We start from the raw sequence: 8,780 nt of genomic DNA on the forward strand, positions 1-8,780 counted from the left end.
AACTTTCTTTCCAAGGAGTAAGCGTCTTTTAATTTCATGGCTGCAATCAGCATCCGCAATGATTTTGGAGCCCAAAAAAATAAAGTCTGACACTGTTTCCACTGTTTTTCCATCTATTTCCCATGAAGTGATGGGACCAGATGCCATGATCTTAGTTTTCTGAATGTTGAGCTTCAAGCCAACCTTTTCACTCTCCTCTTTCACTTTCATCAAGAGGCTTTTGAGTTCCTCTTCACTTTCTGCCATAAGGATGCTGTCATCTGCATATCTGAGGTTATTGATATTTCTCCCAGCAATCTTGATTCCAGCTTGTGCTTCTTGCAGCCCAGCGTTCCTCATGATGTACTCTGCATAGAAGTTAAATAAGCAGGGTGACAATATACAGCCTTGACGTACTCCTTTTCCTATTTGGAACCAGTCTGTTGTTCCATGTCCAGTTCTAACTGTTGCTTCCTGACCTGCATACAGGTTTCTCAAGAGTCAGGTCAAGTGGTCTGGTATTCTCATCTCTTTCAGAATTTTCCACAGTTTATTGTGATCCACACAGTCAAAGGCTTTGGCATAGTCAATAAAGCAGAAATAGATGCTTTTCTGGAACTCTCTTGCTTTTTCCACGATCCAGCAGATGTTGGCAATTTGATTTCTGGTTCCTCTGCCTTTTCTAAAACCAGCTTGAACATCTGGAAGTTCACGGTTCACATATTGCTGAAGCCTGGCTTAGAGAATTTTGAGCACGACTTTACTAGCGTGAGAGATGAGTGCAATTGTGTGGTAGTTTGAGCATTCTTTGGCATTGCCTTTCTTTGGGATTGGCATGAAGACTGACCTTTTCCAGTCCTGTGGCCACCGCTGAGTTTTCCAAATTTGCTGGCATATTGAGTGCAGCATTTTCACAGCATCATCTTTCAGGATTTGAAATAGCTCAACTGGAATTCCATCACCTCCACTAGCTGTGTTCGTGGTGATGCTTCCTAAGGCCAACTTGACTTCACATTCCAGGATGTCTGGCTCTAGGTGAGTGATCACACCTTCGTGATTATCTGGGTCTTGAAGATCTTTTTTGTACAGTTCTTCTGTGTATTCTTGCCACCTCTTCTTAATATCTTCTGCTTCTGTTAGGTCCATACCATTTCTGTCCTTTATCGAGCCCATCTTTTCATGAAAAGTTCCCTTGATATCTCTAATTTTCTTGAAGAGATCTCTAGTCTTTCCTATTCTGTTGTCTTCCTCTATTTCTTTGCATCGATAGCTGAGGAAGGCTTTCTTATCTCTCCTTGCTCTTCTTTGGATATCTGCATTCAGATGCTTATATTTTTCCTTTTCTCCTTTGCTTTTCGCTTCTCTTCTTTTTACAGTTATTTGTAAGGCCTCTCCAGACAGTCATTTTGCTTTTTTGCATTTCTTTTCCATGGGTATGGTCTTGATCCCTGTCTCCTACACAATGTTACAAACCTCCGTCCATAGTTCATCAGGCACTCTATCTATCAGATCTAGTCCCTTCAATCTATTTCTCACTTCCACTGTATCATCATAAGGGATTTGATTATACACATCAGGTGGCCCAAGTATCGGAGCTTCAGCTTCAGCATTGAATATTCAGGGCTGATTTCCTTTAGGATTCACTGGTTTGATCTCCTTTCAGCCAAAATGACCCTCAAGAGTCATTTCCAGCACCACCATTAGTGAAAGTCACTCAGTCGTGTCCGACTCTTTGTGACCCCATGGATTATACAGTCCATGGAATTCTCCAGGCCAGAATACTGAAGTGGGTAGCCTTTCCCTTCTCCAGGGGACCTTCCCAACCCAGGGATCGAACCCAGGCCTCCTGAATTGTAGGTGGATTCTTTTCCAGCTGAGCCACAAGGGAAACCCACCATTAGACAGCATCAGTCTTCAGCACTCAGCCTTCTTTATGGTCCAACTCTAAACATCTGTACATGACTACTGGGAAAACCATATTTTTGACTACACAGACCCTAGCCTCTGGCAACCTCAATTCTGCTCTCATTTCCTATGAGTTCAACGCTTTCGGGTTCCACTTGTAAGTAAGATCATGCAACATTTGTCTTTCTCTGGCTTATTTAACTTACTGTTATGTCCTGCAGGTTCAAGGTTTGTCCATGTTCATCACTTACTCTGGAATTGCAAGAAGCTTCACGAACATTGTCCATGTTTCCTGCCTCAATACTCACATAAGTCATTTCTCCAAGAAGCCCTTGTTCCTTTCATGGAGAACAGCATTTAGAAAACAAGCTCTGCATGCTAGGGACCTTGGTTTCTACTGAGGCGCTGTTCCTTCTGATAGCTCAAGGAAATAGATGTGTGTATACTAATCCATGTGTATACACACACTTATACATAATTCTGCATGTAACAATTTGTATCTGTTAAGCTAAACAAAATTTCATCCTGGTCATTCCAACCCTACCTAGTACATTTCCACGTGGATAATTCCAACCTCCATGAAAAATGTGTGTCTCCTCCATCACCATGTAATACAGAATAGTTTCATTGTCCTAAAAGAATACTCAGGACTTCACCTGTTCAACCCTCACCTTTGCTCCCTGACACACGGCAAACACTGATATACTGCCCCTCTCTGTGGTTTTACCGTTACCAAAATATCACACAATTGGACTCATACTATATGGAGCCTTTTCAGACTGACTTCCTTCATTTAGAAATATACATTTACAGTTTATCCACATCTGTTTGCAACTGGGTAGATAATTTATCTTCATTGCTGAATAATAGTTTTAATTAAATAGATCAGTCACATTTTGTTTGCCTAATCATCTATTGAAGACTATCTTCTTTGATTCCAGTTTGGGGTAATAAAGCTTCTATAAACTTTTGCATGAATGCTTTCTTCACAGACATAGATTTTCATATCAGTTGAGAAAACACCTACAAGTACATTTACATTTACTGGATCATCTGATAATACAATGCTGTTTAACTTTGTTTTAACATCTGAACTGTCTTCCAAAGTGGCCATACCAATTTATGCTGACCAATAATTAATTTTACCTGTGATAGATCAAACCAGCCAATCCTAAAAGAAATTCAGTCCTGAATATTCATTGGAAGGACTGATGCTGAAGCTACAATATTTTGGCTACCTGATGCAAAGAGCTGACTCATTGGAAAAGACCCTGATGCTGGGAAAGACCGGGGGCAGGAGGAGAAGGGGATGGCAGAGGATGAGATGGTTGGATGGCATCACCGACTCAATGGACATGAGTTTGAGCAACATCTGGGAGTTGGTGTTGGACAGGGAAGCCTGGTGTGCCCCAGTGCATGGGGTTGCAAAAAGGACATGACCGAGTGACTGAACTGAACTGATTCATAATTTTGTTATCTATTTCTTGGTTACATAGAGATATATCAATTTTATTGATCTTTTTTCCAAAGAACTGACTAATTTTGTTATTTTTTCTATTGTTTTCCTGATCTTAATTTCATTGATTTCTGCTCTATTTTTTATGATTTATTTCTGTTTTAAGATTAAATTGCCTTTTCTCTCTCTAGTTTCTTAATGTAAGATGATAGATTGATTTTAGATCTTTCGTATAGTCTAAGATAGGCATTTAATACTATTTTTGAGATTTTGATGAGTTGTATCTTGTTTTTATTTAGTTTAGTTTCTCAAAAATATTTTAAGATTTCTTCCTTTGCCCTTCAGTCAGTCTTTGCCCTTAGATGTGTATTATTTAATCTCTGGATATTCCAGTGTCTTCCACCTATCTTTCTATCAGTAATTTCTAGTTTAATTCCAAATCTGAGAACAGATTTTGTATGATTCCAAATATTTCAAATTGTTAAGATGTTCCTGTGCTTCTGAATATGATCTATGGTGGTGAGTGTTGAACGTGGACTTGGGAAGAATGTGTGTTTTATTGCTGTTTCATGAAGTATTCTATAAATGTCAATTAGATCCAGGTGACTGATGGTCCCTTTCAGGTCAACCATACCTTTAACGATTTTCTGCCTTCTTGATCTATCCAGTACTGACAGAGGGGTGTTGAAGTCTTCCCGTGTAATAGAGGATTTGTCCATTTCTTCTTTTAACTTTCTACCTGATGAATTCTGACACTCTGGTACATATACTTAGGAGTGTTATGTCTTCTTGAAGATTTGACTGCTTTATCATTATATCCCTGATAATTTCCCTCATATTTCCAGAAGTCAGCTGCCTGAAATAAATTCAGCTATACTATATTTATTCTGAGTTCTTTGAACCTAACAGACTCATTATATGTAAAAGGGGTGTCTTGTTGAAAACACATACTTGGGTCTTTTAAAAAAAAATCTACTCTAACAATCTATATATTTTAATTTCTATATTAGACCATTCATATGTAAACATTTTAATGGTTTAAAGACCACATTATTCCATTGAAAATATAGTAATATCTATTCTGTTTGTAAAAGTTTTCCATTGATCGCACCTATTCTTCGTTACTTTTTTAGTCTTCTCTTCTCTGACTTCAATAGAGCATCTTATAGGATTATATTCCCTTACTCTGTATATTACACTTATTTTTAAAAATTAGTGGATCACTTAGAGTCTTCAATAGGCATTTTAAACTATTTTCTCTTTGAAACAATACTATGTGGTCACACGTGTCAGGCAGTTACCTCATACTTGCATTTTCTCAGTTCTTCCTGTTCCTTTCTGTCATTCACGTTCTCCGCACAGTAACCACCCAGCAAATGGTTTATATATATATACAGTATATATGGCTTACACGTATAAGCTCTCCATATACCACATAAGCATATGCGCAGATCATATAAGCTGTACATACACATCACATAGCATGTGCATATGTAAGCTGTATACACACGGGTCACACGTCTGCACTTTCCTCTCCCATGCCTCTCTCTCCGTTTAGCCTTCCAGTTGCACGCGTGTTACGCCTCCAAGCTGTCCCACGTCCGTGGCTGCTCCGGAAGTGGCCGCGGTGCCCACCTCTGGCTTTCCCAGCCCGGATGCCTGGGAGCCCTTTTCTCTTCAGCCGCTGCCTTGACCCTGAGTGGCGCCCGGCTCGGCACCCTGGGGAGCTGCTGCGGCCTTCCTGCAGACACCCGGCAGGGTCGTCCCTGCCTCTCCCCAGGACCTTGCCTTGTCCTGCTGCCCCCTGTCCTCCGCCGTCTTGGCTACAGACTGAGTGCGGTTTGAGGCGGAAGGGAGGCTTGGCCAGGAGTCAGGCAGATCTTGCCTTCCTGTGTGAGCTGGAGATGCTGCTAGAGCTGTCTGAGCCCTGAGCTCCTGGGCTCGAAGTCAAAGATGACATCCGGGCTCTGCAAGGCTGTCCCGAGCACCGGCTGCGTGCAGGCAGGGTGTGCGGTCAGTGCAGGCTTCAGGGAGCGCGGCTCACGCAAGCTGCCTCTCCTGCCTCTGGCTCGGTACCCAGCTCATCACCAAAGTGTCTCTCCTGCCCCCTCTCCTCCTGTGGACTGGAACCGTCCCAGCAGTGACTGCACGTTAAGTTCTCTGCATGCTGAGTATGAATTCCAAGTGGCAGAAGGCTCTCCTTCCCTTCTTCTCAGGTCCCCTCACTTGGACATAAGACCTAGTCCACAGTCAAACCTCTCCCTGAGTTCAGCCAAGAGTGTACAGTTTGCATCTGATGAAATAGTTACAAACCTCTTCTGTCTCAATTACGAATGCCCTCCTCAAATTTCCCTTTTTACTTTATGTCCATGATTGCTTTCTCCCTTTGGTTTTTATGCAAGTAAATTTCAGAGCTTTCTTACAAGCACATCAGGTGAGAGTCACAAGACAGAGGTCAAAGAGGATCCATGGGGAGAAAATATACAGTCAAATAAGTTTGGAAAATGATAAGTAAAGTGAAACAATTCTTTCCAATTGCTGCAAGTCTCAGAACCCTTATTTTCATGACTGAGTCCTGTGGATCAAATTGCCCAAACACAAAGCTTTCTCCTCCCCTCTGCGCTCTCTCAAACACTTTTCTTTTTCCCATAAGGTCATCTTGTGGGAATAATGTCCCCTGGGGAATCCTCTTTGATGGCTCCAGCTGTAATTCCAGCGGGGAGACCTTGGCAAGAGCTACATTTCCCTCATGGTATTATACCTACGGGCTTCCCTGGCGGTTCGGTGGTAAAGCATCTGACTGCAATGCAATCTCTGGGTCAGGAAGGTCTCCTGGAGGAGAAAATGGCAACCACTCCAGTATCCTTGCCTGGACAATTCCATGGACAGAGGACCTGGCGGGTTATAGTCTATCAGGTTCAAAGAGTCAGACGTGACTTTCATTTTACCTATAGCATTTCTCAGCCAGGGTTTCCATGGCTCTGCAGCCCACAGACTCAAGACTGGTGTCTGATACCTGCTCATTCCAACCAAGCCCAGGATTATCTATCTAACAAGCCCCGCTGTCCATCTCCAGTCTGATGGAAACGGCAGAGATGGATGGCTGGTCAGGGAGCGGGTGATGGTGGCTGACCCGGTGGAGGGCTCCCTCTGCTGGAGGTGCTAGGAGGGGAATCAGGGGAAGGCAGGATCCTCTGACGATATTTTTAAATCTATTATGACTTCATTAAGACTTGGTTTGCTTTCTTTAGAGTAAAATTCATGGGCACAAAGTCTACTAACCGTACACACTTGTCAGCATGTCTCCAACTCATCTTTGTTTTGCCAAGTGCCTTGGAAAGTATGTGTTACAGTATCAGCGTTTAGCAAATGTTGTTAAATGAGAGAATAGGAATTATGTCCTGGAATCTTAAGAGATGCCATCTCGGGGATGCTGGTGAGCAGACAGCACAGTTAAAACCAGATGCCAAGGAGATTTTCAAATGTTTCTGGGGATGACATTCCCGTCATTTATTTGGTAGAAATTGCTCTCTGCTCCATCTTGAAGCCAGCACTTTTCTGGCACTGGAAACAATCTAAATAGTATTTAATTCCAGTGAAGTTTTCTCACTTCCTGCTCATGATCCTCCTTGACTTTGGGCCAATCTAGATTGGCCCAATTTGCTGCAAGTCTGCCTCATCTCGGATTAACATTGCTGGGCAATCAGGCTTCTGCTTGCTCTCGTGAGCCACACTGCATATATAATAAGTTGCTTCAGTCATGTGCAACTCTTTGCAACCCTGTAGACTATAGCCTGACAGGCTTTTCTGTCCTTGGGATTTCCCAGGCAAGAGCGTTGGAGTGGGTAGCCACGCCCTTCTCCAGGGGACCTTCCCGACGCAGGGATCGAGCCCACATCTCTTATGTCTCCTGCATCGGCAGGCGGGTTCTTGACCACCGAGCCCCCTGGGAGCCGTAAGCCACGCTGAGGACACGGGACTGCTGACCTCAATGCCGCGTCCCGTGATGCCCGGCAAGGCGGCAGGCCATACTTCTCCCGTTGTTTTTCTTCACCTACTTCTATTTCCAGGGGTGGAAGCAGAGGTGCTACCTAGAAATCTGTAGCGTCTGTCCAGTTGGGAGAGGACTGCAGTGACTTAGAGCAGCGGATGTCTAAGTCATGGAAAGCAGGGAGCTGACTTCAGATACTTCTGGAAGAAAGGGCACCAGGATCTGCTGATACTGGATGTGGTGATGAGGGAACGTGAGGAATACAGGATTTACGTGTTTGGGCAGGAGCACCTGGACGGCCATGTCACTTATAGAGGTGGGGGGACTACAGAGGCACTGGGGTCCTATGGGGGGAAGGGAAGAATTCAGTTGTGGACATAGCAGATCTGAGATCACATTGGACACAAGAAAAGGCAGTTAGATTCACTAATCCTGAGCCTGCTGGCCAAGGATAGAATTTAGGGAGTCATAGTGGGTAGATGGGAGATGGTGGAGGGGTTCACAGTCAGGGGACTGAACGGGGTCCTCTAGGACGAGGCTCAGGGCTGGTCCTATGGCTCTCCAGGGCTCAGAGCCCCAGCTGAGAGGGAGCCGTCACTAGGAGAGACACTGCCGGGAGCAGCTGGTGTTTCAGAAGCCAAGACAGTGGAGGAATCAGCCCAAAAGATTCCTGTGTCAAACAGGGAAGTCACTAGTGACTATGAGACAGAAGTGTGGCGGGCGGGAGCCAGAGGAAGGTTAGGTGAGCAGATCACATGAGGGATTCCCCGGCGGTCCGGCGGCAGAGACACTGCACTCCCAATGCAGGGGCGCTCTGACCCTTGGTCAAGGAACTAACTACATCTCACACGCTGCGACGAAGATCAGAGGTCCCGAGGGCCTCAACTAAGATTCGGCATAGCCAGATATATATGTATTTACATATGCGTGCATGTTAGGTCGTTTCGGTCATGTCCAACTCTGTGCCACTCTATGGACTGTATCCCACTAGGCTCCTCTGTCCAGGGACTCTCCAGGCAAGAATGCTGGAGTGGGTTGCCATTTCCTTCTCCAGGGATATCCGTGTACATCTACGTGTGTGTGTGTGTGACATTATTTGCATGTATAAGAGAAGAGGGCCTGAGGTAGAGAAGTGACGCTGGGGATACGGATGACGCCAAGTGCGTCCTGCTGGGAAGAAAAGATGAACAATGAGATAGCAGCTCGACAGATATACGAAGCCAAGAGAACCTGCATTTATTTTTTTATTTTTGTAAGATGGTGGCTCAGATGGGACAGAATTTGTCTGTATTGCAAGAAACCTGGGTTCAGTCCCTGACTCAGGAACACCCCCTGGAGATGGGAATGACAAGCCACTCCAGCATTCTTGCCTGGGAGACCCCACGGGCAGAGGAGCTGGTCTCTGTGGTCGCAAAGAGGCAGACCCAAGTGAGCAACTAACATTTTAAC

The sequence above is a fragment of the Moschus berezovskii genome, chromosome 6 (genome assembly GCF_049115385.1).
Source record: "Moschus berezovskii isolate FMDL1 chromosome 6, NW_MosBer_1.0, whole genome shotgun sequence".
Lineage (NCBI taxonomy): Eukaryota > Metazoa > Chordata > Mammalia > Artiodactyla > Moschidae > Moschus > Moschus berezovskii.